Consider the following 23,917-nt stretch of genomic DNA (forward strand, 5'->3'; position numbering starts at 1 on the left):
GTGGCTCTGGGCAGCCTGGTCTAGTGGTTGGTGACCCTGCGCTTGGCAGGGGGGTTGACACTCGATGATCTTTGAGGTCCTTTTCAACCCAAGCCATTCTATGATTCTATGATAAGTCGTTAAAAGCAGAAAAAGCACAAGTCTGAAGTATGTGTTTATCATTCCTCTAATTTAAGACTTCTGTAGATTCTATTTCTTAAAACTCCCCAGACAGGAGATTAATCAAACTATTCTAATTCATTTTTCCATCTAATCATGGTTTATTTTGAACCACACATTTCCTTTACTCTGGCCATCTGCAGTGTAATGAAATGCTTTCTTATTTTGAGCTAACATGTCACAATTAGTTTTACAGCTTCTATGCAAAGAATTTCAAATAATTTCTATTCTTTTCTGTTGCTGTATTTTCCCAGGGCATTAGCTATTTTATAAAAAAATACACTTATCAGAAGTGTTGTGACAAAGGCCCCTGCTATCTGCTTTCAAGGGAGAAACCAAAAAGATGTGTGGGATTTCTTGTTATTTCACAGCATTTCTAAAACAAGCTGACGTCTTCTTTATCATAAACTTGGACCTTTATCACTGCCTAAAGGAATCATGTTGTTATTTGGGACTGATTAGAAGAACTGTGAATCTGTTTAAAGTTATTTGCCACCCAGTTGATAAGAAATTGATTTTCCTTGCCACTTGATTTGCATGATTTCTTCCTCTGTTACTTTCTAGCAACGAGATGCTTAAATTTTCTGTTGTTAATACAAATGGAAGAGGCTGCAAGTTGAACACTGCTGATTTGAAGGTGTGTTTTGTGTGTGTACTTCCTGTGGAGGTACACTTGAAAATACCTTGGCTAAAGAAGCCCTTTGTAGCTTCAGTCTGTCTCTCGCATTTAGTGGCACTTGCCATGAGTAGGTGACGCCAGTGATGCACGGCTGCCTGTCTGCATGTTGTGCTCTGGGTGGAAACTGGGGCCTGGCGTAGCGCTTCCAGTCTGCCCTGTGATCAATTCTCCAGCAGAGTTAAGGTGCCTTCCTCTTTTTTTCTGGAGATGTTCCTTTCACTGTGTGTATGCTCTTTCATGTGTAAGCTGTTTATTAACCCTATTAATAGATGTTTTATAAATTCATATATATAAGCACATAGCTGCCAGTAGGACAAGTGTGAACAGCCATCAAGAACAAGAGCATATTTTCTGGATATGAGAGCCTGCTAACGTCGTTCTCTGCTTTGAAGAGACCATATTTAATGAGAGCAATTAGTTCATCATGCTACATTACAGTATTTTCTGATTCTGGTTCACTACAACTCAGATATTTTGTACCTGTGAAAAGGGCTAGTTTGACTTAATGTTTGGACTAGATGATCTTAGCAATCTTTTCCAACCTTAATGATCTCTGATTCTCTGACTTATGTTTTTAACCTGTTCTGTGAAGGAGATAATGCCTCATTTGAATACGTAATCATATTCATTCTCATCTCACAGATGTAATTACAGACTGTATTGATTTTGCACTGGGCTCTGCCCATTCAGAGATAAATCTCCTTCCTTACTGGCACACTGCCTAGCTGGGCAGAAAGACACTTCTTTTCTGTGCTGAGCTGTGCTGAATGCAAGGCTTTGTCTCAAAGCTGATGTATTATCCTTTAAGCAAATTTATCCATGACCTTTATGCAATATTTTTCATTAGGCCTAGACCTATACTTACAAAACTGTGTAGCCCTTTACAGAGTGGAAGTATTTATACCTTGCAGTAGTAACTTCACGCGGCCCAAGAAATGGAATGTTAGGACCACATCTCATGTACTGGGCATGTGGCTTTGTTGTCACCTCAAACATGTTTTGTTTAGCAATAGCAACAAATCTACTGATAGAATTATACTAATAATATATTTTTTAGCCATGTAAATATATACAATGGTAGAATGATAACAATAATGAATTTTTAAAAGTATTTTTATCCTGTAGGTTTTCACTTGATGTAATTTTCCCTGAGTCAAGAGAAAATATTTAGGCACCTATAGCACAGTAGAAGAAAAAGACCTTGAGAGAACAGGTTATGGAAATACAGCAAAGAGTGTGCTAACATATGTAACATCTTTTAAGTGCTGCAGCTTTGAATCTATCTGTGTTAAGAGTTCAAACAATACAGGAATCAAAATACAATGGGTGATTTTAGAATAAAGCAAGTTTGACCTTTTCTAGTTTGCAGTCTTGTGTTTAATTCTTTTCTGCTTTTTGGCCATGAATACCAAATATTGAATTCAACTTCCTCTTTTATCTACGATGTCACCCCTTGGTGTGTGAAATATTATGAAAATGTATTTCATAAATGCATGCAGTCTGAAAAAAAAACATATTTCTTTTTGCTGAATTCAGTTATAATCCTTCTCTTTGTATCACTTAAGAAACTTTCTCCTGTCTATCTGGGAATACAGTTCTTGTTCTTGCAAGAGATCTTGTTTTTACTGAGCACCGGCATAACTGAAGCCCTTGTCTTGAATAAATAATTTGTTGTCTTGAATAAATTATGTAGAACCTCTATTTCAAATAACCAGTTTTCAGAAGAATGTGATGACAAAACATGATGGTATAGCTGAGAAAGATTTCAGTGAAACAGAAATGTGTAGACCTGGGCATCATGAAAGGTATTGATTCAAAGTCATCCTCAGCATGCACTGTCAATTCCACTGTGGGTAGAGTTACAGAGACCAGAATCCTACCTCTACCTGCTCCCACTTCCAAGGCTAAGATCACAACCTTAGATGACTTAGGAAACCTCATGGTTTTCTGTGTGGCTTTGACTTTAGCTGTTCTGGTTAAGCTTTCTTCATAGCAATAGAAAGCTTATCTGAAGAGAGCTTCATAATAACTAAGGTATGCTTCTACTCTAAGTGTTTATGAAAGGAGTCTATCCTCCTTTACCTGCACAGGTATTCTATGGACATTTAGAAATGATCTTTTGTATTTTCTTCAGTAATTTATTTAGTGCAAAATGTAGTAGTCTGCTAATGATGATTAACAGAACATGGAAGTGGGAAGATTATGAAGTTGGACTGATTTCTATGTGGGGCAAATTGAACTATTTAGACTGAATAATAGAAATAAGAGCAACTCTAATGCTACATAATGAAGACATTCATTTAAGAACAAATTGTATTGTAAGAATTTATTTTGTAAATGTTAGTATTCTCAATTGCAGATGGCAAAGGAAGAAATATGCAAGAGTTTCAGTCAACTGCAGGGTGCCTATGAACCATACTGTATTTTGTTTATGAAAAGCGCTGATGAAAATGTAGCCCTAGAATGCATTTAACATTTTGTCTGTGAAGGAAGCATGAATATAGGTATATAAGCAAATGGTGAGAGTTATTTTGACTATCTATACTCAAAAGGTGAATTCATATAGGAAATGATAAAGTCTCTTAGAATGACTGAGGGCCCTGACAACCTCTTTTATAAAAGAACAACAAACGGACTTGAGAGGCAGTAGGATCTTTAATTTAAGTTTTGGTAGATAAACAGTAAGGAAAAATGATATTTGAGTTGAACTGTATTGTAACTAGGATAAATGTGGAGAGAAACAGCATGAATTAGTATGAAAGTTTCTAAGCCTTTAAAGACTGTGGCAGCCTTTCAATCTAGACACCCTTCTAATATTCTAGGATGAAAGGAAATTATCTCAAGTTGCAGCAGGGGAGGTTTAGATTGGATATCAAGAAGAATTTCTTCATGAAACTGTGATTAAGAAACAGAACGAGCTGCCCAGGGAAGTGATAGAGTTGCCATTCTTGGGAGTATTTAAGAGATGTGTGCATGTGGTGTTTAGTGACATAGTTTAGTGGTGGACTTGGTATTATTAGGTGATGGTTGGATTTTTTTAATGGGTCTTCTGCAACTTAAATGATTCTATGATTCTATGAGTGAGTAGCAGCTGAAATAATTGTGATACACTGCAAGACTGTATCAACTAAGGTCATTAAAAGTGTCTTAAACAATGATTCCTGAGAATGTAATAGAATGGATGTGCAGGAAATCTTCAGAAAATTTGAAATATGTAAGGACAGGGAAAGTGAATAAGTTACTGAACTTGCATAGGTGTCACTAAATCAGTTACTATAAAAAATCCAAACAGCTCAAATGTTAACAATGTGAAGTGAGCTTCTAACATACATATAGTATTTTATGGTCTTGACATAAACTGTTGACACTTTCAATCCCATGGAATTTCAAGGTCATTGATTTAATTTTAATTTTCTTCATCAGTCTTAAAATCTGTATCTTCCTGTTCCTCACAGTTTCTTTTTTTAAGAGGAAAAGTGGCTGAGTGACACTGAACTTTAGTAATCCAAGAGATCATGTCTTTCCCTGTTTGCTGCATGTTCTGAAATACTGGCAGTATATTAAATTTTCTTTGCACTAAGAAAGGATAAAATAAATTTTTATTTTCATTCTATTTTAGAACTGTGCTTGCTTCACAATACAATTTAAATTCAAATTGTTGTTGCTTTTCTCTATCTATTTTCTTACATATTTGAGTAATGTAAAGATAACAATATAATATTTGGGTGAGTAGTTTTGATTATATGTACATTCAAGAATAGGCCATAAGCATTAATAAACTTTATGTGAACATCGTGTAAATAAGACTACATATTGGAATTGATGACTTTCCTTTGCTCAGAGTCTTTGTAAAGAAATTATGCCCGTTTTGGCCCTAAGCAAGTGTTTTGAAACAAAATATAAAGATAATTCATTTTGCATATCTCATGTTTTATTCTTATCACAAAATGGATAAAGAAGCAACAACATTCAAGGAAGCCACCATCTTTCTGAGTTATCTACTGACCTTGGGCTCCAAACAAACTTCCTCATGCACTGCTGACAAAAATCTAATCACCTAGGCTGCGTGACGTTCCTCCTGTTTAGTTCAAAGGTTTGTCACGGCAGCTTCTTTGACAATCCTCTTAGTTATTCAGTCGCAACAGGCTGTGAATCCTCTAATCTTCTTTACAGTACTCTCTAAGGAGAAGGCTGCCTCAGTGCCAAACACATGGAATTTGGATTGAGGTACCAGATTAAAATGTGAATAAGACTTTATTTTAATTAGCAATTTTACAGTATGAACTGTGCAAAACAAAGTAGGATACATGTTGAAAGTACCAATTAACTTTTAACAAACACCTTTCTTTAATGTCAGTGGTGATACAAAGTTGTTTAATTGCACTGGATATTTACCATGATTTAAAAAATAAAGGCAGAATCATTTCTGACACTAATCATTCTAGAACAAAAACATAACATTATACAAAAGAACCACATGGGAATAAATGAGGCTGTGATGCCATTGGGGCTTTCTTATTTGTAAGTGATTAAATCTCTGTTTGAGGCATCTGTCTCTTAACAGGACTGTTTAAAGATATTTTTTAGCATATATGCGTAAGTGTTGTGTGGAGTTCATGAGCACAGTACAAATCCTTCTTCAAACTTTCTATTCTTTAATTCTTAATAACAAGAGGGGAATAAAAGCTAAAATGAAAACATTACAATATTTCATGGTGTGAATTTTAAAAAAGGTTGCAATAATGATTCCCAAACAAAAAGCTTTATTTTCAGTCAATGCTTTGATTTCCCATCTGAATTCATTCAAATCCTAAAAAAAATAATGTATAGGACATGTATAGGACTGGAGAGAACTTTGAGGCTTGCTAAAATCCTATCTCCCACCACTCAAAAAAGGATGAAATACATCTGCACCATTACTGACAGATGCTTGTTTAACCTTCTTTAAAATATGTTTGGTGATGGCTATTTCATAATCTTCCTAAAGTATCTATTTCAGTGCTTCACTAGCCTCCTTGTAAGAATTTTTCTCAACAAAAATTTCCCAACCAGTGTGAATATGGGATAAGAAGTATAGATCCATCTTTTTATTTTATTTGGATTTTTTTTAATATCGGAATTTTCTTTTTCCATTATTATTATTATTAGTTTGCAAGGAAAAAAAGTAGGGAAGATGGGATTAACTGTATGGTGACTGAGAATTATACTTAATTTTCTAGCTCTCTTCAACTAGCCTAGTTAATTGCTCCAAGTGCCAATTTCACAGAGTTTACAGGTTATGGGCCCCAGGAAATTCTTTTATAGAGACTATAAATACTATTTACCATACTCACTGAAGGAGATGAATATTCAATGCATACTGTCATGAGTACTTGAATAAGAATCTTTTTGCCAAAATATGTCAGGAAGCTTTAATTCAGCTAGCAAAGGTAAAAATAAAAGAGAAAGAAATGCTGATGTAGATTCAGCTGCATGGAAGCTATAACATGTTGGAATCTCTAGAAGATAATTGGATAATTGCAGGGGAATTGTCTGCTGTTGGAAACTCTGACAGCCTTTCACAATACTGAACTTGTACTACATACAATTTTTGCCTATGCTTATTGTAGAAATCCTGCTCAGTGCAACCAACTTTGTTGCAGTTCTGCCTTCAATGGTGGTAAACTGCAATACAGCCACAAGTGCAGGAACTCATGCCATGTAGCAGAAAGAAATTTTGTGAGACAGAGAAAGAACACATTCCTCTAAGATGACTGTCAGCTGTCTCTGTCTAAAACCATCCTTTCCTTTTCTGCAGGCTCCCACCACATTCTTTCCCAAATTCAGCACCACAGTAGTTTCTCTGCAGACAACAGATCATCAAACATCTCCTCTTGAGGATCATTCATCCAGGCCATGAAACAAGCCTGGACTGCCAGACCCCTAAGACTTCTCATCAGATCCCCCTTGTCTCTACCTCTTCTTCTCTTGTGCTCCACAACATGGGATGACTTTGTCTTAAAGTCTAATATTTGGAAAATGAATAATAATTGGATACAGAGAATTTTAATGAAAAATATTGGGCAAGACTAATTATATATTATCATGAATACTTACACTCATCATAAAGTAAAGGTCAGCTTTACTTTATTGAATTATAGCAAGCATTATTGTGTGTCTTAATTTTGTACATCTCTTGGATTTATAAAGAAGTAACAGAGATAACATTTTAAAGTATCATTTCCTCTTTCACCAAAAGGTATCTTCATACTTTGAAAAGTGTTAGGTGAGCAGCAGATTTACACAAAATGCTTTTAATTAAGGAAGTAAATCACTGACAAAGTGGCACGTCATACCACTGATTTCTTACATATTCTAAACTAAGAAGTTTTACTGATTATGCACTCAGAAGTAGATAATAATGAATGTTGTGAATATATAATTTAAAATAATATGAGGAAAGAAAAAAAACACAGTAGCATTTCATTCTATGTTGGACATTCTTGTCCTTTTACACGCTTCATTTAGTATTCAAGAAAAAACATAAAAACTTCTAAATTCGTGACTTTTTCAACTTCAGGCTATCTACTTGACTGTCCTACAGAGTGAATGTCATTAGATAGCATTGGCAACTGCAGAACAGAACAGAATTTAAAGGGTGTAGGAAAATACATCTCAGCTATATTTTCAACAAGTTTAATCCATTTCGGTATGCCAACACATTGCTATTTATTTTTCAGGTTCTCCAGTTTAGTCAATTTAGGCTGCACCTCAAGTACTGTGTCCAGTTTTGGGCCCCTCACTGCAAGAAAGACCTTGAGGCTCTGGAGTGTGTTTAGAGGAGGGCAACAAATCTGGTGAGGGGTCTAGAGCACAGGCCTTCTCCAAGGTTGGCCTCTTCTCTCTCATAACTAGTTACAGGACAAGGGGGAATGGCCTCAAGTTGTGCCAGGGGAGATTTAGACTGGACATTAGGAAATACTACTTTTCTGAAAGAGTGGTCAGGTGCTGGAATGGGCTGCCCAGGGAGGTGGTGGAGTCACTGACCCTGGAGGTGTTCAAGAAACATTTAGACGTTGTGTTGAGAGACATGGTTTAGTGGGGTTATTGGTGGTAGGTGGATGGTTGGACTGGATGATCTTGTAGGTCTTTTCCAACCTAGCTAATTCTATGATTTTATGATTCTAAAATAATTTTGATTTTACAAAACATACAGAGTGTGCTACATCTCTTTACAATTTTATGTACTGCAGTCTTTAGCTGGAAACAGCTAGAGAAAGATAATTCTCTTTACAAAATATGTTTGCAACTCTATTTAAAATGGGATTTTTCAGAATTGCTCAGCATTGAGCTTATTTTACATTTTCTCAAGGCCATTAGAATTTAGAGCCATGAGTGTTATCCTTTTGAATCCCTGGTATTCCTACAGTAAACTATGATTTTTGGAGACTCTGTAGAGGGTTGATATCGATCTGTTTCACCAAGGCGCTAAGATTCTGTTCTTGTGATTCAGCGTCATTTCTCCAGGATACATCCGCATGGTGAATTGATGCGTAGCAACTAGTGGATGGCAAGCACTAATAAGCACTCTAATTTTCTTGGTTGAGGTAATTGAGCTAAATGAAGTACATTACTCACTAAGAACAGGCTACCAGCAGGAGTTCTCTTTATTAACCTGGCTATGCACCACATAGCAAATTGCCTCTTAATCTCTGTTTGTTTTGTTATCTTTTTTTTTGCTATTAGCCAAATTAGAGAGGAAAAAACATCTCTTTTATGGGCTTTAGAAAGGCTGGTATAACCTACTAGGTAATGGGATGTAGCTATGAAAAAGGCAAAATGCGAAGACAATTCAGTCTTCCTGAACCACTTGCTCTCATGACAGTTTGCAGTACAAGAGCTCTCCTGGAAAATGCTGAAGGCTAGGCTTCTGAATTTGCAAAAGCAGAATCAAAAGAGTATGCATACTGTGTGGGAATGTTAGGCACATTTTATTTAATTATTATATTTTATTAAAATTTATTTAGTGTATTTTATTGAATATGTTTTGTTAATAGTACCTAGATTCCGTAGGCAGCATGTCAGATACAGTGTTTTGTTCTTTTCTGAACAGAACATGTTGAGATGAATTGTAAAAGCATCCAAAGTCCTGGTTACCCATTGTATTTTTTTCTTCATGTACTCTTGGATCTGTGGCCTCCAAGTATTGACGGTCATTTTACACAGCATTGTACAGAGAAGGGTTCACCATCCTTGAATGGAGTTTCAGCGTACCGCCTTAGTATAAATAGTACAATGTAATCATCTTGGTAATCTGCAAAGATGAAACGCTCTTACAACTTTATCCAGGCTTAAAGGCCTTTAAAATACACAGAAGAGAGAGGAGATCATGGAAGGCTTTTATATCCCTCCATTTTTCTCTGATCTACGCTCTTAGTTGCTTTGTGTACCATTCTTCCATCCTTTATGTTTTCTAGGTTGCTTCAGTTTCTCAGTCTCACCCCTTGGGGCCAGGCATCTACTGTTAATTCATCCTTAGGTATCTGTCTCACCTCTACTCATCTCTATGCCATAACCCTTTATATAGTTGTCCTTACCAGCTGTCACATGCCCCATGCTCTGTGCTGATTGCCACCCTTCAGTGTAGGGTCATACCAAGGTCTTGCATTTGTCTCTCCTATTTCATCTTTGTAATAGTGTCTTTTCAAAATTGCCCATTAGATTTTGGGTTCCAAACAGTACCCTCACAAAGCACATTATGGTGTGTTCTCTTGTGTACAAATGTCAATACCACTCTTCTTGCAGAGCAAGGTGGTCTGGAGAACTTAGGGTTTTGGGTTTTTCTGAGTGAACTCTGTTTTAACTTGAATCAAAGTCAGCAAACTCTTTCTCCTCATAACTAAAACATTCCTTCAGCTTTGTGACTGCTGAGGTGTATTTCTGGGGTTGTTTCACTGCAGAGCAATAACTTTGTTGATGCTTCTTTTAAAATATTTGAGAAGTTTTCTCACATTTTAGGACCAAAAGAAACCATCAGATTTTCTAGTCTGTTCTATTTGCCAGAGTCCATTATTCTCAGGGTGCCAATCTCATGAAACACTTGTCTGATTCTGCTGACTTTGGCAACTTCATTTCATCCTTCCTGTGCCTTTCTGTGGTGTCTCCATGTTGGCAGAAGACCATATGATGAGTGTTTCCAGCTGGATCTAGCTGATCCAGTGACCACCAACTTGCACAAGTGCACAACAAAGGGTGAGAAAATGGGACCAACAAAAGGGCTGTATCGTCCTTTAGTCATCAACTTATCAACGTGAACTCCGACTGGCAGAAGCTGCTCATCGGCTGCATCTGCAATGATGGTGACTTTTCTAAATTACATAGTAATGGAATAAGGTCATCTTTCAGGTTAGGAAGAAAATGCATTTTATCATAAAAAGTATAAAAATGAGAAATGATCATAAGAGTAAGCAAATTATCCCCTCCTGGAAGTGTGGCTGCTGTGCTCATGGCCAGATCTAAGCAATGCCATCAAGGGCTGTCCCTGCCTTTGGTGACAGTGGAGAAAAGCACTGCAGGAGTTCAGCCAGGGCTGACCCCTGCCCAGGGACCCCTTGCTGTTTCCTGAGGATGTGCCACGTTTGCTTACATGCAGTGAAGTGTCTCACCTGAAATGCTTGCACTGCATTTCAAAAAAATTTGTCTGACTATGTACAGGCATACATGTTTTTACAAACCCTCCCTAAGATAAAGAAATCTTGGTATAATATGAAGGCTGCAATTAAGTTTTATGCTAATTCCTTGTCAATAAGATGCCAGCGTCCTCTATTAGAGTGTAAATTAGATTCTGAGTGTTCTGTTCCCTCATTTCTTGCTGTGAAGAGACAGCATACTCTTAGCCCTCCTTCTTAGAGATTATTATTGCTCAGCAAATAGCTATTCATGGAAATGGACTATTGTTCTGTTCTGTTGTCATTAGAGGTGGAGGGAAGAAACAATGCATTGGCAGACAGGCAGACTTGTGTGGAATCCTATCTAAGCCATTAGCAAACAGACACTGAAAGTTCCAGTCTGTGTTGCAGTTCGGAGCCTATGTATATTAGCCGTCTGTGCGTCTCCACTTTCAGACCTAGCATTGAGATGGCTGTAGGAAAACCAGAGCTATGTCTTTCCACTGTATATTAATGTCCATCGCAGTGTACTTTTATATTTGAAAAATGAGCATGTGTCCAGAGGGTAAGCAAATTTTTTTCTTGTGGACAAAGAGTTTATGTGGGAGTTTTCAGGAATAAATGCTGCCTTTGTCAAAGCTGTCATTTACTTAGCAAGAGAAATAACTGCTTTGCTCTTTCAGAGGAGGCTCAGAAAAACACTTCCCTATTAATAAATAGCACAGGCTGTGTTGCACCATGAGTAAAAATCTATTCTAATGCAGATGAACAGGAAGGAGGACACATCTGGTGCACAACCCTGCAAACTGTCATAAGTAGTCCTACTGACTTCAGATGAGTTAATTGCACTAGTATGAATGCTCATATAGCAATATTACTCACGCCTAAGATTTTTAGAATTTGAATTATGTGGAAGTTTGTTACCTCATCCTGAAATTCTGTATGGAGAGGTACAGGCCCGATCTAACAGGAAAGCATGCTGTTTCAAACATGACTACTACCTTTATTCTTCCTTAATCTACATATCTGAACCTGCAGAGATACATTTAAAAAAACTGAAAGCTGCAGTAAGTGAAGATAAGGTGTAACTTTCTCTATTAACATCATTTCCGTGATCATTTCCATTTGCCTCAAATTCTGCATACATATATAAATTTATCTAGCTTTTCTCGTATAACAAAGGCAATTATTTTCCTTAAAAATATTCTAGTAGGTAAATTTGAATGGATAGACACAATAAAATAGTGAACTCAATGGACAGTTTTGTCTGAATAGACTCCCATGAATCTCTGGGACAATGAATTAAATTCCAGCAAATGCGCCATTTTAAAAGGATTCTCCCTCCAGCTCTGAAAGCTTTATAATAGATCTGTTTAGTTTAGTTTCATACAAATGTGATGACACCAGTGCCATGCCTTCCAAGCTCTACTGCAGAATTGAGTGGGTAACTGTTTTGACAGTGGAATTTGCTAAGGATTTATTGTCTTTTCAGGGGCTGTTGTTCTAATTAGACCGACTAGATGCATCTGGGTGTATGCATGCATGACAGTGAATCAGAAGAGCTCTGAGAATGTTTAATAGAGACATTTTAAATTTCATTTTAACAGACAGGTTTTCTCTTCTACTAACAAGCAACATGCCCTTTGTTTCATAAGCATATTGTAATTGTGTTAACCATGGTTACAGAATTTACCAGCGGAACTGTAAATATAAAATAACATATCCTACAGTGAAAAAAAGGAGATAGCTTTATCTTGGCTTTCATTGTTGACCTACTGATTCACATCCAAATTACCAAGTTATTTATAACATTTTCAGACACTTTAGTCAGAGCTGCTTTTATTGCATGTATTATTTTATAGAGGCACATGCATTAGTATTTTGCTTGATTATTGCTTGTCACTGCATTACAAAGTCTGTCTTGGTGAAGGAAGGGAAACAGCCAATCTTCTCTGTAAATTAAATAACTACATGTCAGGAAAATACTTCTGGTTTATGTCATCAGGATAATCAAAATAATGGAATGCAAAAGCAAGTGGGAGGAGTTTCTACCCTATTCTGAACTGAGTGTATCCGTAATTTTCCTTTCAAAGGGATCTCTGCAGGCTGGGAGACAGGCTAGCAAGAACTTCATGAAGCTGAGCACAGACATGTTCCTGCACCTGGATTAACCCCATGCAAGTTGTGAAGGCTTGAGGCTGACTGAATTGAAAACAGCTTTGCATAAAAGGATCTGAGGGTCCTGGCAGGGCAAATTTAATATGGATTCATATTAAATAATCCATATTATCCAATGTGTTCCTGCAGTAGTGAAGGCTAGTCACTTGCAATGCTTTAGAACAAGCATAGCCAGCTGATCAAGGAAGAGTGGTTATTTGTACTTTTATGATGTTTCTAAGATGGTATCTGTGTTCAGCTGCAGTTTCCTCCATGGAAGAAAGACACTGACAACATAGTACAACACTATCTTGGGGTTATTGTGTTGACTGGAGACTAGATGAATGAGGAGACACTGAGAAAATTGGGTTTGTTCAGACTAGAGCTGAAGAGTTGAGAAGATGGAGGTAACTGCAGTGTTCTACTACTCCATGAGTAGTCGTAGAGAATATGAATCCAGACTGTTCTTGGAAGTGTACAGCAAGAAGGCAGGAAATGAGGTAGACCAGATTTCCCAGAGAAACTATGGAATCTCCATCTTTGGAGATTCAAAACTAGACTGGACAAAGCTCTGATCAACTTGTTCTAATTTGGAAGCTGGATCTAACCTCTAAATTCATCCTACTCTTAGCAGACATTTGTTCCAGGTTCCTTTTGGAGCGGGCTTCCAACCCTGGCTATTCCTTGAATCCACAGTGCTGTAGTGAACATAGATTATTGCAGGATTATGCTTTCCTGGATTTCTCTTTCAATCCTATTTTAGTAAAACAAACCTTTACCTATGCTTTTCCCAAAGGTAGTATGACCCATTATTTTCTCCTGAAGCACTTTTTCTCTGAAAAACAATTATTGTTTAATTTCTTTGTCTCTTCTCAGGAAAAGAGAGCTCTAATCATCTGACTGCATATTCAAATGGTGATTTAGGGGTATAACTCAGCAAAAATATGTACAAGGTAAAAATCTTTTAAGTCGGGATGATGTGACACTCTCCACCTATTCAGGGCAGCAACCTAGCTATTCAGGGCAGCTTACTCCTTAGTTAAGGTAGAATAATAATAATTATCAGAATGGCTAGAGTTAGTTTATATGGATATTAAGCAAATCCTTTTCCTCATTCCTGCAATTTAGAATGAGGTATCAAACAAACCATCAAAAGGACATACTAAATGAATACTGCGTAGGTGTGGTTCCCTTAGAACTGAAATAATGCTCTTCAGATCTTTACAGTACTGGAGACATTCCTAAGAACTGAAATATTGCACACAGAAATGTAAAGTTGGGGTAACAAGAAAAAAACTTCATATTTTCAAATTGATTTTACTCACTTGGCATCTTCTTTCCCATTATTGAGCTGATGCTGTTCTTGTTGAGTTGCCTTATCTGGTTCAGTTGATCTTTCAGTTTGTGAAGGCTTGGCTGGTTTTGTTGGAACTCCCTCTGCATTTGGAAATAAATTTTAATTTCTGAATACCAGTTTTTAAAGAATTATGACAGCAGTTTTAGAGGAATCAGAACTTGGCTGCCATGATTTCTTCAGTGGATGTGACGCTCATGCTGGGACCTGGCTTTTGAATGATTTTGTGCATAAATCTATTTCATTGCGAGCTGTACAGAACGCGTTTATGCTGAGAGTATCTCTTAGAATATGAAACTTATTTTGTTTTTTAATCTCAATGCATATGTATGCAGCTCAACAATGGTCAATATACAAATCTTCTAAATTTATAAGCAACAGAAACATGTGCAGTATAATAGAATTATAGTGTACATATTTAAAAAAATAGAGGAGAGATAAATCTGCTGAGATATAGCTCATGAAATACAGGAGGAGAAATGAAAAGCAGCTTATTTACTTATGCATAGCAAATGCTGATGACATTATTTATGCCCCAGTGTTTGAATTGCTTTGTATCTCTTGTTGTTTCAGCTGCTGTGATAGCCACATTTGTTGCTGAGTAAATTATGATTAAAATACATCATTAAGAATGTGAGTATGTTCAACCTTGGCTAGTCTACTTAATTTTTATTACAAGAAATTTTTAAAAAGAAATTTAGTAAGAAGTTTGTTTCACTTTCCTCTATGCAAATGGTATATTCTCTTGCCACTTAAGTGGTCTTATGTGATTAATGCTTCCAATTAGTCTTATTTATTTATTTTAAATTTTCATGGTGAAAAATAATTTGAAATCTGTCATCATTCTGCCACTTTGCATAAAGGAGGAACAAACCTAACCTTCATAAATACTTTAAGTAATATGATTACAGAGGAAAAAGCTTGGCGCAGAGACATCATAGCAAATAAATCAGGACCCTGTTGTGTATGTAGTATTTTAAATGCAAGGCAGCTCAAAGGAAGTAAAACTTTAAGTATTTTTGATAGATAACATAAGATTAATTTTCTGATAGTTAATCTCCTTATTTAGAGAGTTATTCATTTCAGAGGGGTACAAGCAGTCACAGCAGTAAACTGTTAAGCAGCCCAGCTGGAAGGTGATTGCTTCAAACAGCACTGAAACAAAACTCAGTGAAGAACAATGAGTCAGTTTGTTTACAGCACTAGCTAACCCAAACTACCCTTATACCATTATCTATTCAGGTTTGGGATAATTGTATTCTTCCACGCATCTCTTTGGAACAAGCATGATGTTTCTTCAGCTGAGTTTCAAATTTTACTGGACAAACAACTTATCACAGAACCAATCAGACATTTCTAGAGAGAGTTCTTTTCTTAGTAATTAGGTTAAGAAGTGAGAATGCCCTGTGGGACTGCTGCTCTTACAGGAATTAATGTCTTAACCAGGATGAAAGACCCACTGTGGAGTAAGAAAATGCCAGAAATACTCAAGCCAGAGTTAGACAAGGAACTGAAGGGAAGGCACAGAAATCCATGTTCCCTAACATGCTGGTTGTTTTGGCTTAGCAAGTTTAGGGGTTAATTTTCAAATAGTCCTTGGGAGAAATATAGCAACATGAAGTATGAAGAAATAGCCTGCAGGATTTGTCTTACTTATCAGCTGTAAGCTGGGAAGATTTTTTGAGAGGAATTCCATTTAAAACTCTGACATTCAATAGGATTTATGGCTTAAGCTGATAATGATATCTTGCCCACCTAATAGAAATGAAGATTATTATTTCCTATCTGCAGCAGTTAGTATCACAGTACCATCTTGAGGAAAATTCTATTGGAAATATATGCTGGGGAATATTTCCCCTTGCCTGAAGGGTCCACTTGGGGATTCTCAAGGTAAAGAATAGACTATGTGCATGGAGGTAAGGTCAGTTGAGGGCTGCTGCTGTTACTGTCACTGGGAAGGTTCAAGAGGGGATGGAAGGATTCTTTACCTTTTGATTACACAGTTCAAATGTTTCTATTTGAGTTCTAGTCAAAAAACTTTTAATAGATATACATATTTCAAGGGAGGTATTTTAAAATGGATTCAGGCTTCTAACGCAGTGAATATATTTTCATAATGAAATAAAATTTATTTCTCCAAGGAATTTCACAGACATTCTCTGTAAGAAAATCGAGGAGTAGCTATAGTTACAGAAAATAAAGGCATTTGTGATGTATTTTTAACTGATTAATTTGTGGCTCTTGTTACTGATTCAGAAAGGAGTCTATTAAACTCTCCTTAACCTGTTAAAATTCTGTTGATCCCAGGGGATGCCTACAAATGATGCTATTGGCTCTGTGCTTTCCTTGGCACATAAGCCTTCTGTGGTTTTGTGGTCAACATAACATGATGTAGAAAAGGAGAGGCAAAAGCCAAAATTTTCTGCTCTATCTACTATTTCTTCTCCCTTCTGAATTCAGTAATTTTAGTTTTCCAGTTTTCTGGGGAAAAAAAAAAAGCCATGAGCTCATAAGTGACAGGAAGACTAATCTCACCATTTCTCTGTTTCACTGGGATTTTTCTTTATAGCACCTGCCCCTGATTACATCTACGCCAGGCAAGAATTGCAACCTGATAGGAACAATCAGTACATTGAAATGATGCTGAAGGCCTGGCATCCACAGTATATCTGTTTGAAGTAGTTGTATGTCAAATTAGGTCTACTGTGATTGTCAGAACTGAGTGACTATCAGCAGCTCAAGTTAAACAGGTATATTCCTGAGGTGCTTCTTCTGGTTTATTTTCATCATAGAATCATAGAATAACTTGAGTTGAAAGAGATCTTACACGTCATCCAGTTCCAGCCCCTTGCCATGGGCAGGGCTGCCACCCACCAGCTCAGGCTGCCCAGGGCCCCATCCAACCTGGCCTTGAGTGCCTCCAGGGATGCAGACCCACAGCTTCCCTGAGCAGCCTGTGCCAGCTCCTCAGCACCCCTTATTCTAAAGGAAACCAGTCACACACTCCTAGAATTCTTTTTGGTGAAAACCTGAAGGGTACTGGGGGACAAAAAAGAGATTGGCTTCAGAAGGGCATTCTTTTGAAATGTAGTATCAGTGTAGACTCACTATGCAGAGGAGCAGGCTCCTGGCTGAAACAATCTGTCTCTGGGATGGCAACGTGTGTACTGGAAAGGTAGACTGCCCAGCAACAAAATGTAAGGTTCTTGTGTATAAGCATCCCAGTGCAGAAGGATAATGGCTTCTCAGCCTGCTAGGTACTCTGAAGATATTCAGTCTGAGGTCTCAGCCTACACAGATCATTAAATACTGTCTGGACTTAGACTGATGGAAAGCATTGTAATCAATGAATACTCCAAACTTCCACAAGTTTTTAGAGTTCATAAATTTCCAGTATAAGCACAAAGCTTATTTGCATTGGGATTAGTATATCAGGGCCTGGCATCACTGCCAGCTGCATGTCATATTTTAGTCGCTTCTTTCTGTGTGAAGTTGGGAGTGTTGTCTGTGTAGTCACATTTAAAAAGCCCTAGACACTCTTCAGTGCTTAGAGAATCTAAATCATACCCCTCTGACTTCTGAGACCAGGTCCAAAGGAATGCCTTTAAGGAACAATGTGTTAGTCATTTTAGAGAACATTTAGAGCACAAAAGCTGATTTCTAAAATAGATGGCAATCCATCAAATGGATGGCAAGGCTTATGGAACGGCCAAGAAATCTTCTATTGGCTTTACATAAATTTGAACATGTTAAAGAAATAATGAGTGAGCAAAAGAAGGCAGAATTATGCCACAGTGAAAACATCTCTTCAGATGTTCTCAAAACAGATAGATCCAAGCTTAATTTGGAAAGGGGTTTGATTTTTTTTTACATTATTTCCTGTTATAGTGGAATATAGGTAGCTAAAGCTGCCACTATGGTGGGAGTTGAGTTCAGGCATGAAGGCCACTGATGTCATAGAATCACAGAATGGCTTAGGTTGGAAGGGACTGTGAAGGTCATCTATTTCCAACTCCCTGCCATGGGCAGGGTTGCCAACCATTAGACCAGGCGGCCTAGAGCCCAATTCAGTCTGGCCTTGAACACTTCCAGGGATGGGGCATCCTCAGCTTATCTGGGCAACCTGTTCTTGTGCCTCACTATCATCTGAGTAAAAAATTTCTTCCTAACACCTAACCTGAGTTTCCCCTCTTTTAGTTTAAAGCCATTCCCCCTTGTCCTATCACTATTAGACCATGTAAAAAGTCAGATCCTCTGTTTATAAGCTTCCTTTAAGTACTGGAAGGCTGCAATGTGGTATTCCTTCTCCAAGCTAATTGCGCCCAACACCTTTAACCTTTCTTCATAGGAGAGATGCTCCAGCCTTTGATCATCCTCATGGCTCTCTTCTGGACCCATTCCAAGAGCTCCGCATCTTTCTTGTGTTGGGTGCCCTTGACCTGGTTGCAGTACTCTAGATGGGACCTCACAAGGTCAGAGTAGAGAGGTACAGTTGCATCCCTCTCCATTGGCCACCCCTCTTTTGATGCAGCTCAGGATACTGTTGGCTTTCCAGGATGCAAATACACACTGATAGCTGATGTACACTTTTTCATCTACCAGGACCGCCAAGTCATTCTTCTCTGCAGGGCTGTTCTCAATGAGGTCTTTTCCCAGACTGTATAAATATCTGGAATTGCCTCAATCCAGATGCAACATCTTGAGAATAAGAATAATATATTTAAAACTGAGTTGGGGGTATGTATTGGTGGTTCCATTTTAAGATGGAAAGGAAAAGCTCCAGTTGTGGAAGTTAAACTTTCAGGCAAAATGCTATTCAAAGGAATCTGTCAAAATGGTAGCTGGTTAAAGTGTGAGGTCCACTGAAACCTCATCAGATCAGCGATCTGCCTGGGATAAGAAAGAAAAAAGAGGCAGCTTGTAAGTTTCCCTCTCATATTCTTTCAGATTTTGCCCATTTTCCACAGATTTTTGTTCTTCCAGGACAAAGGCTGATATTGTTCAACCTCCATTGTTTATTCTTGTCCCCTATTTTCATTCCTCCAGTTAAATGACATTGGAACAGTACTGCAGGATTAGGTAAACTTAGCAAAAAATCTCTGCATGTTGGAGGAGTGTACCCAACTTATTTTGATGCTGCACAGCTCCTTTGTTCATGTTTTCATAAAGCAGTTTTTATCGTCAGTTTTCACATTACTGTTTTGAATAGTGTGTCTTTACAGTCTTTCCAAATTCATTTGATTTTTACTTCCAATCTCACAAACATCTTCTTCCACAGGGGCACCAGGAGATTTGCCAATGCCAGGACACAGCACTGCAGAGTCATCACTCTCACTATAATCATTTTTGATTCTTGTATATCATTCAGTCTTGAGCATACATTAGTACTTGTGCAATCAAAAATCTCTGTCATGAGCCAAGCCCCAAGAAAGTGTTGCAGACTTCTCTTCAGACAAGCAGTGAGAACAAAGGACTCTAAAACCCCATGGATATATGCTAACTTGTGGCCATGAGGGTTATCAGGATCCTTCAAACAGTAGAGCATATATATAAAGTTATTTCCTAAGGCAGTAAATATTTAGCATACAGAAGTGCATAGTCAATCACTCCTTTCTAATTCATCATTTTTTCAACTTGTCAGTCCTATTCTTGCAGTTCTTAAAAGGTCCTGGAACTGCAAAGGGCAATTACAGCCTCTCCAGGCTTGCTAGGACAATTCCTTCCTCTAAGTCCTTCCCAAGACCAATGTGAAGACAGAGGATCATTTAAAAACGACTGAGGTGCATGTACACTTTTCTTTATTGGATGTAGTATTTTCATCACAACATCTTATTACAGTATGAGTTTTATATTAATTAAATATATTGTCACATACAGCCTTATATAACTTTTTAGTGACTTTAACAAAAATGTGGATATTTTAAAATATATCGATGTTTATAATATACTACATTAACTCAGGGTTTTAGTTGTCATGCTATATATGTAACACAGTTGCAACATTAATGCATGTTTCTGATGTTTATTATGAGGCTCAATGTTGGCAATCTTTGTTTAAAGAACGTTTAACATTGTCAGTAAAGGAAAAAGTCCTGAAAATATTTTATCTTTATTCTTTTAATATATAGATTTAATATCTGCTTGAAAACCTTATATGGTTTGGTATCTGTGTTCATGTCTTAAGACTATTTAATAGACAAGCAACAGTATTGGCAATTTTAATAATACATGGAAATACTTGAGATTAGACAGCATTGTTTGAAACACTGCATAAAGACATGGTTAGAGGCTACTAAGAGGAGCCATCATGGCCAACGGTAGGGCAATCTGCTTTTTCACTGTCTCAGTGACATATTCCCTAGAAACATAATTCCAAGCACTTAAAATTGGTACTTTTTTTGTCCTTTCCTCTTTTTGAAAACTATTACTATGGTTAAAAGTCTCAAAAAGGCTCTTAAATGCTATCATATATAGAGAAGATTCTCTTAAGTAGCAGGCATAAAGAATGACTTTGCATTCGAAGTTGTAGAGTGGGAAACAGGAGAACTGATCTATAAACTCCCTAGATTACTTCTGCCATAGTAATTTGCCTGATTGTCCTTGACTCCCTGAAGTGGATCTATGCCCGTAAATGCTTGAAAAATGTGGCTGTAGGGTAATGAAAATGGCTAGAAACCTAAATAGGAAGGAAACCTATGTAAGAAGGGGATAAAATTAATCTCTGACAGTGCAAAATACACACATTTGTGATTTTCCAAGTAAAACTTTTGGAACAAGTGCTCTGTGCAAGATAAAACAGTTCAGAAACCAGTGGGTTTGAAGAAAAACAGTAAGAAGGTTCACATTAACTTTTAATACAAATCTCATCTTCAGTGGCTAACTACGGTATTATAAAAGCTTATTTTGCATGTTAATAACAACAACATGAAGGATCATTTCAAGAAGCTGAGTTTGTTTTCCCAGCTTTTAGCCCTGTCATTCACATGAAAAATGGATATCTAAAAGGAATTAAAAAGCTTCACATCAGCAGGAGTAGAAGCAAGCTGATTAAACATATTCAAGTTCTGTATAATCTTGAAAAAATGCATTCTATCAGAATAATAGCTGTCTGTTGACAGAGTGCCAGTGAAGAGTATAAAGGATCAGAAGACAAGGAATAAGATTATTGCATAAAAGTGTCTACACTGACAGGTTTGGTTCATTGAGCTGCTGGAACATGAGAAATTTAGATTTGAACAGCTTTATTATGTGGAACATGAGAAATTTAGATTTGAACTGGTTTATTATGAAAAAGGCTCCACAACAGCTAGCTAGCATACAAAAGGTGGCAGCTAGCAGCATCTTCTGCTGTTTTTATTTGTTTAGTCAAACATTTAGTGGAAAGGTGAATGTTCGTCGAGTATTTAAGTGTACTTGCTGAGAGAGAATCTGGAGTGGATTAAAATTCCTTTAGAGTTGTCCTGACTTAGAGGTGCTAGACATTCAGAGATGGTAATTAAATTTGTATTTATGCATTTATTTTTTATTCTACCTAGGCTTCTCACTTGGAATATGGATTTTCTTAGTCTGTCAAAAGCATCAAATTCCCATTTACACTATAGCATGGCACTTGCATTTCACTTGGAAGTTGGTATATAAGACTTTATATGTATTTTCTAAAGCATCTTATCTCTGAAAAGACTAAATATCTTTGAAAATTATCGTGATAGTCCCCTAAATGGGATGCTATGTCTACTTTATGATCCAGATGTGCAATTATGCCATATATAGTAATATGTATGATAGCTTTAGAAGGGCTTTCTCACTCAGGTTCTATCAAGAACAAAGATATCATCACAATGTGGGCTTTAGTGAAACCTTCATAAATACATCTATGAATCTGGACAAAATCTTTGAGAGACCTGGTATTTTAGTAGAGGTAGGAAGACTGAAAAATAGGGTATTGGAAATGTGCAGGACAGTTTCTAGGGAGGAAAAAGTGAGAAGATAAATGAAAGGAGAACAGACTTCAAAAGAACTTTATGTGTGCTGCTAAGAAGTGCTTAGAGAAAGGGAAGAATCACACAGTTGTTAGCAGTACTATGGAGGATGATACAGACGCATACTAGCAGATGGAGACTGGACATGACTTTCTAGATGGTGTAACCATCAGCAGAGATACTGAAAAACTGTGTAAAACAAGTGAAGCATTTGTATAGCCAGTCTGTTATGGAAGGTGATAAGTATGCAAAGAAATTATAGCACTTGGATTCAATATCCCAGATAACCTCTAATTAGGTGAATCATAGTTTGTTGAGTACATAAAGTAATGCAGGGAAAAAATTAAAAAATGAATCCATTATGAAATAGATCCACTTAGCACAGTGAATTAATTGCAGAATGAGCTAATTATGCAGGAGCTATCACAAAGCAATTAATGAGAACAGGCAACTGAAGAGGTGGGGAGGAGGCAATCAGTAGCCAGCAACAAAGCCAAAAGTATGAGGCACTGCTGAGAGATGTAAGTGGCCAAGTTTTAACCAATTGCGCTTCCTGAGTTCTCATCTGTGCAGGAGACATCACACTGCCTTGTGAAGTGCTAGGAGGAAGGGAGAAGGTGATGACTGCTTTTGGCCATGTGAGAAGGTGGTGAAGATGAGCTCTCCTCAGGATGTTGGTTTATACTTCAGGATTATGGAGCTGCACCAACAGCCTGTGATTAGAGGTATTTCCAATCTATTTTATGCTGATTGTACCAGAGAAACTACTTGGAGATCTCAGAAAAACTTTTTTTCTAGTTTTGATTTCTCACCTTAACTGATCTCTTTTAACTAGTTTTGACTGAGCTCTGGCTGTACTTCTGAACATTCTTTCCAAATACATACATACATCACAAAATGCTGTGTCTAGTCTCTTGTCATTTGCTTCTCCACAGATATTATTTATTTTCTTCTAGAAGCTGACTATGGGATTTTAAACTTGTTACAAAGTTCATCAAGTATTGCAGGAGACTTTATTTATTGCAGCAGCCTTGGCATGAACTGCTTGAAACTAGCCTCACTTTTCTTCCCAGAGATAGTGGAGTTCCTTATTCAGTGTGGTGCCTGTGCAAGTGCTTTGGGTTGTACACCGTCTGTCTAACTTGCTACTATCCACATGCAAAAGGGATGCTCTTTTCTGGTTGTTTGAAAATGGGGCTTTGAGACTTCCAGAGGACTGTGGATTTTAAAAACAAGCAGACAAGTATATGTGCTGCTAACTCTGCTATTACACTGTCCTACATTAATTAGTGAGGTAGTTATTTCTATACCACTTCTCATATTTTACATTTTAGAAGGGAAAAAAAGAAGTAGTAATTGATACCTTGAAATATAGATTCATTAATTTTATTAACATTATAAAACTAGATCATATTTTGGATTGAAGCAGAAGAATTTTCTATAACCATGTTTCATTTTGTCATGGGGTAGCATTTGCAACTTAATGTTGCTAAAAAAAAACACGTAACTTCTGACTTGATTTTACAGTGGTTGGCTTACAGTTACAGTTAATTCAATCAGGTTTTTTTAATCATTGATTTAGTACTATAGTCATTTTATAATAAGATAATTACATTCAATGGACTTTGTTTAAAGTTTCATTGTATGAGGAAAGGAATTGTGATACTAATTACAATTATACAAAGTCCAAGAAGGGATCATACAGGTTTCCTTGTGATCTTTTCACAGTGTTCTTCTATAAGAAAGGTAACTTAGGGAAAGAAAGTGGAAGGTTCAGTGAAAGGAACCTGAACTGTCCTCACAAAGAAAAAGGATGAAGTGGTACAAAACATAGACTCTATGTTTTCCTTCGGCACTAGAGGATGGAAAAAGATGCTGCAGATATGGGGGTCATGGTCAACGGATGGTTATCGCTTTACCCATCCCTACGCTTTATTTTAGT

General features: G+C 37.1%; 1 protein-coding gene across 1 annotated transcript in view; it reads right to left on the reverse strand.

Moving 5' to 3' along the window:
- CNGB3 (cyclic nucleotide gated channel beta 3) overlaps positions 1-23,917 on the reverse strand; it is a 62,398-nt gene that overhangs the window by 34,536 nt on the left and 3,945 nt on the right. The gene's annotated exons all lie outside the window — the stretch shown is intronic.

Source organism: Numida meleagris, chromosome 2 (assembly GCF_002078875.1).
Source record: "Numida meleagris isolate 19003 breed g44 Domestic line chromosome 2, NumMel1.0, whole genome shotgun sequence".
NCBI lineage: Eukaryota > Metazoa > Chordata > Aves > Galliformes > Numididae > Numida > Numida meleagris.